The sequence below is a fragment of the Neovison vison genome, chromosome 12 (assembly GCF_020171115.1).
Source record: "Neovison vison isolate M4711 chromosome 12, ASM_NN_V1, whole genome shotgun sequence".
Lineage (NCBI taxonomy): Eukaryota > Metazoa > Chordata > Mammalia > Carnivora > Mustelidae > Neogale > Neogale vison.
The window spans coordinates 54,796,548-54,802,547 of record NC_058102.1 but is presented as its reverse complement, the minus strand read 5'-3'; positions in this window follow the sequence as shown (position 1 = coordinate 54,802,547).

Genomic DNA, 6,000 nt, shown 5'->3' with positions numbered 1-6,000 from the left:
TTTCTTGCCTTCTTCAGTGAAAGCATTTTTATTTATTTACTTATTTGAGAGAAAGAAAGAAAGAAAGAAAGAAAGCAAGCAAGCGAGCTCGAGCTGGGGGAGGGGCAGAGGGAGAAAGAGAAGCAGATTCTCTGCTTAGAGCAGAGCTTGACACAGGACTCCACCCCAGGACACTGCATTCATGACCTGAGCCAAAGTCAGACCATTAACTGACTGAACCACCCAGGTACCCCTTAAGTGAAAGCTTTTAATCCTGTTGTCACACATAGATCTTTACCTATATGAGACCTAAAAAGTTTGTAAAGGCCGAGTTAAGATGCTTTGTCATTGATCATTGTCTGAAGCTAAGGGGCCAAGTGTCACAAATGACCTCCTAAACTTTACCTAGTACAAAGGTCACAAGATGGAGGAATTGGACAGAGATGGGACAGCTGTGATGGGGATGTCCCTCAGTGCAGCTGAGTGCTAACGCCTTAGTGCACCTCACACACATCCTCAGCTGTAGGTGATCATTGCAGGGACGACGGTGCAAGACCAGGGTTTAACACCCTGAGAGATGTGTGAAGCGGAGGCTGAGAATCTGAGAAGGAACATAACATGTACCTTTTTTGCAAAACCCAGGTTCCGGGATTTAAGGTGGGTAATTGTCCATAGGAGACAGGGATAGAAAGCTGGAGGATGGGAGAGAGGGAGAAGGCAGGGTAGTTTTAAGCCCCGTGGACTTGAGGTTGCCCCTCTAGCAACAGCTACCTTACTTCTATGTTCCTTCCTCCTGTTGGACGCCTCTTCTGTGCTCCTAGGTTCTGCACAGGTGGCTCAGGGAAACCACCTCCTTTCCTTCCTAGGATAGGATAGGGGCTTCCCAGTGTTAAACTCTGAGTGTCTGTCCTTATTAATTCCTGGTTGGTTTCGGAGCATCTTTGTCACCTCATTGAATTTCCTAGATTTAATTTCCTTTGTTTTAAATACTCAGAGACATTTCTATTTTCCTTGTGGACACTTACTAATACACATGTATCTTCTCACTTTACCACTGTAACCATCCCGTGAGACAATACATCATCCTCATTTTATAGATGAGGAAACTGAAGCTTAGTAAGATCAGTCAATTAATTAATCATGGTGTTGGGGTTTGAGCCCTGGCTGCTTGCCTCTCCTCTGATCTTTAGCTTTAGCTCGGATATCTTTGCATTGTCTTAATAGGTCAAGAATAATGATTGATAATAATAATTAGTGATAATAATGGATATGTTCCTGGGTACCAAGGCAGATGTATATGTTCTCATAGGCATTTAAAAACAGTAGGCCCAATGCTTCCATGCAAATCATATGCTAATTACTTATAATAGGCCTTTCAGTCTATTATAGGAGCAGTAAGACCAGGTGTAGATACAAACTGAATTTGATAAAAGAAACAAAACAAAATATGAGAAAACAAAACCAGCAGTTGGACCTGATACTAAGTTCCCTGGGCAGATGCCTACTCATGATGTAAAAAGAAGGATACAGCAGATCAACTGTGGCAGAGAGCTGTTTTCAGTTTTCTCCTTTTGCCTTTATCAGCCATGTCTGTGTTCACATCTCCAAGTAGAATCTAGATTTTATTTAAAATTTTTAAAAAAATTAACATATAATGTGTTATTAGCCCCAGGGGTACAGGTCTGTGAATCGTCAGACTTAACAGACTTCACAGCACTCAACCATAGCACATACCCTCCCCAATGTCCATAACCCAACCACCCTCTCCCTACCTCCCCCTGCAACCCTCAGTTTGTTTTGTGAGATTAAGAGTCTCTTATGGTTTGTCTCTCTCCTGATCCCATCTTGTTTCATTTTTTTCTTCCCTACCCCCCAAACTCCCCACTATGCCTCTCAAATTCCTCATATCAGGGAGATCATATGATAATTGTCTTTCTCTGATTGAGTTATTTCACTCAGCTTAATATCCTCTAGTTCCATCCACATCATTGCAAATGGCAAGATTTCATTTCTTTTGATGGCTGCATAGTATTCCATTGTATATATATACCACCTCTTCTTTATCCATTCATCTGTTGATGAACATCTAGGCTCTTTCCATAGTTTGGCTCTTGTGGACATTGCTGCTATAAACATTCGGGTGCACGTGCCCCTTTGGATCACTACATTTGTATCTTTAGGGTGAATACCCGGTAGTGCGATTGCTGGGTCATAGGGTAGCTCTATTTTCAACTTTTTGAGGAACCTCCATATTGTTTTTCAGAATGGTTGCACCAGCTTGCATTCCCACCAATAGTGTAGGAAGGTCCCCCTTTCTCCGCATCCTCGCCAGCATGTGTCATTTCCTGATGAATCTAGATATTTTACACCAAAATCCCTCATGTAATTCATTCTCTATGTTACATGCTGGTTGTTTCACCCTTAACATGCTCTAGAATGAGTTTCATTTGGCCAGCTGTGCTTTTTCCTTTTTAGCTTCTCTGGGGAGTCAGCTCACATGGGACCTTTGTCCTGTAGCTGAGACTCCAGCCCTGTCAGCATTAACTGCCACTTTCCACTCTATGAAACTACGTTGTCTCCCCTTCTGTCACTTTGGATCACATTAAGTAAGTGTTTGTTCATACGAATTGCATTGGGAAGTATTTTTAAACCTTCTGTCATAATTTATGTTAATTTAAAGCAGGTTTTCCTGTTTATTTCCTTACTTAGTAGCAGTTTGCTTTTGTTATTGAAGTAATACAAAAACAGAACATCAGTGGCTTTTATAGGGATATCTTAAAAGAGCAGTGAGCATTTAAAAAAAGAAGGAATTTCTTTGGTTGACTATGAAGAAAATTATTTTCCAGTGGTGAAAATTATAAGCAGAAGATTGGTAGCTCTAAGACTTCCTTTGAAAAATTCTTTCAGAATATTTATGATGATAAAACTGTCAGAGGACATGGGGCTCTGGAGAGTGTGTACTTGGTGTCAGGTGTCCAAAATGTACTTCAAAGGTTAAAAAAAAGACATTTTTAGAGTTTGTTTTTATTCAAGAAATATTAATTAAACAAACTATATAGGAAACTATGGTAAGTATAAGCTATTTAAAGTTAATATGCATGTATATCACTGCCTAATCTAGACTGAATGGCAAAGTGATTATTAATTAACAAACAAATATCCACAATAGGAAATAACTTATTAATGAGAAATGAATATTATAACTAGAGAGAGGTACAGAATGTAAATAACATCAAATACAGGGCTGCTAAAGCTTATATTTTCTTTTACTTTTTACACACTAACCCACTTGATTACTAAATGTGCTAAGGTGAAGATTTATACACTGAAAATCAGAGACAAAAATAATGAGAAGCAACTCTTCGCAGAAACATGTTTAGGGACTGGTGTAAATGTTACATTAATGTAGGATGTTTATTCCTATTTTGCATAATGTATAGCTAATGAGGAACAACACAGTGGCCATATCATGTAATGTCATGTTTTGAAGTGAGAGCAGCAAACCCTTATTCTTTTTTTTTTTTTCCCAATTTATTTATTTTCAGAAAAACAGTATTCATTATTTTTTCACCACACCCAGTGCTCCATGCAAGCTGTGCCCTCTATAATACCCACCACCTGGTACCCCAACCTCCCACCCCCCCGCCACTTCAAACCCCTCAGACTGTTTTTCAGAGTCCATAGTCTCTCATGGTTCACCTCCCCTTCCAATTTACCCAAATTCCCTACTACTCTCTAACGCCCCTTGTCCTCCATGCTATTGGTTATGCTCCACAAATGAGTGAAACCATATGATAATTGACTCTCTCTGCTTGACTGATTTCACTCAGCATAATCTCTTCCAGTCCCGTCCATGTTGCTACAAAAGTTGGATATTCGTCCTTTCTGATGGAGGCATAATACTCCATAGTGTATATGGACCACATCTTCCTTATCCATTCATCCGTTGAAGGGCATCTTGGTTTTTTCCATAGTTTGGCGACTGTGGCCATTGCTGCTATAAACATTGGGGTACAGATGGCCCTTCTTTTCACGACATCTGTATCTTTGGGGTAAATACCCAGGAGTGCAATTGCAGGGTCGTAGGGAAGCTCTATTTTTAATTTCTTGAGGAATCTCCACACTGTTCTCCAAAGAGGCTGCACCAACTTGCATTCCCACCAACAGTGTAAGAGGGTTCCCCTTTCTCCACATCCTCTCCAACACATGTTGTTTCCTGTTTTGTTAATTTTGGCCATTCTAACTGGTGTAAGGTGATATCTCAATGTGGTTTTAATTTGAATCTCCCTGAGGGCTAATGATGATGAGCATTTTTTCATGTGTCTGATAGCCATTTGTATTTCTTGATTGGAGAAGTGTCTGTTCATATCTTCTGCCCATTTTTTGATGTGTTTGTCTGTTTCGTGTGGGTTGAGTTTGAGGAGTTCATTATAGATCCTGGATATCAACCTTTTGTCTGTACTGTCATTTGCAAATATCTTCTCCCATTCCGTGGGTTGCCTCTTTGTTTTTTTGACTGTTTCCTTTGCTGTGCAGAAGCTTTTGATTTTGATGAAGTCCCAGAAGTTTATTTTCGCTTTTGTTTCCTTTGCCTTTGGAGACGTATCTTGAAAGAAGTTGCTGTGGCTGATATCGAAGAGATTACTGCCTATGTTCTCCTCTAAGATTCTGATAGATTCCTGTCTCACGTTGAGGTCTTTTATCCATTTTGAGTTGATCTTTGTGTACGGTGTAAGAGAATGGTCGAGTTTCATTCTTCTACTTATAGCTGTCCAGTTTTCCCAGCACCATTTATTGAAGAGACTGTCTTTTTTCCACTGTATATTTTTTCCTGTTTTGTCGAAGATTAATTGACCATAGAGTTGAGGGTCCATATCAGGGCTCTCTACTCTGTTCCACTGGTCTATGTGTCTGTTTTTATGCCAGTACCATGCTGTCTTGGTGATCACAGCTTTGTAATAAAGCTTGAAATCAGGTAAGGTGATGCCGCCAGCTTTATTTTTGTTTTTCAACATTTCCTTAGCGATTCGGGGTCTCTTCTGATTCCATACAAATTTTTGGATTATTTGCTCCAGCTCTTTGAAGAATGCCGGTGGAATTTTGATCAGAATGGCATTAAAAGTATAGATTGCTCTAGGCAGTATAGACATTTTAACGATGTTTATTCTTCCGATCCAAGAGCATGGAATGGTCTTCCATCTTTTTGTGTCTTCTTCAATTTCTTTCATGAGTGTTCTATAGTTCTTCAAGTATAGATCCTTTACCTCTTTAGTTAGGTTTATTCCCAGGTATCTTATGGTTCTTGGTGCTATAGTAAATGGAATCGATTCTCTAATTTCCCTTTCTGTATTTTCATTGTTAGTGTATAAGAAAGCCACTGGTTTCTGCACATTGACTTTGTATCCTGCCACGCTGCTGAATTGCTGTATGAGTTCTAGTAGTTTGGGGGTGGAGTCTTTTGGGTTTTCCATATAAAGAATCATGTCATCTGCGAAGAGAGAGAGTTTGACTTCTTCATTACCAATTTGGATACCTTTTATTTCTCTCTGTTGTCTGATTGCTGTTGCTAGGACTTCTAATACTATGTTGAACAAGAGTGGTGAAAGTGGGCATCCTTGTCTTGTTCCTGATCTCAACGGGAAGGCTGCAAGCTTTTTCCCATTGAGGATGATATTTGCTGTGGGTCTTTCATAGATAGATTTGATGAGGTTCAGGAATGTTCCCTCTATCCCTATACTTTGAAGCGTTTTAATCAGGAACGGATGTTGGATTTTGTCAAATGCTTTTTCTGCATCAATTGAGAGGACCATGTGGTTCTTCTCTCTTCTCATATTAATTTGTTGTATCACATTGATTGATTTACGAATGTTGAACCATCCTTGTAGCCCAGGGATGAATCCCACCTGATCATGGTGGATAATCTTTTTAATGTGTTGTTGGATCCTGTTGGCTAGGATCTTGTTGAGAATCTTAGCATCCATATTCATCAGTGATATTGGTCTGAAATTCTCCTTTTTGGTA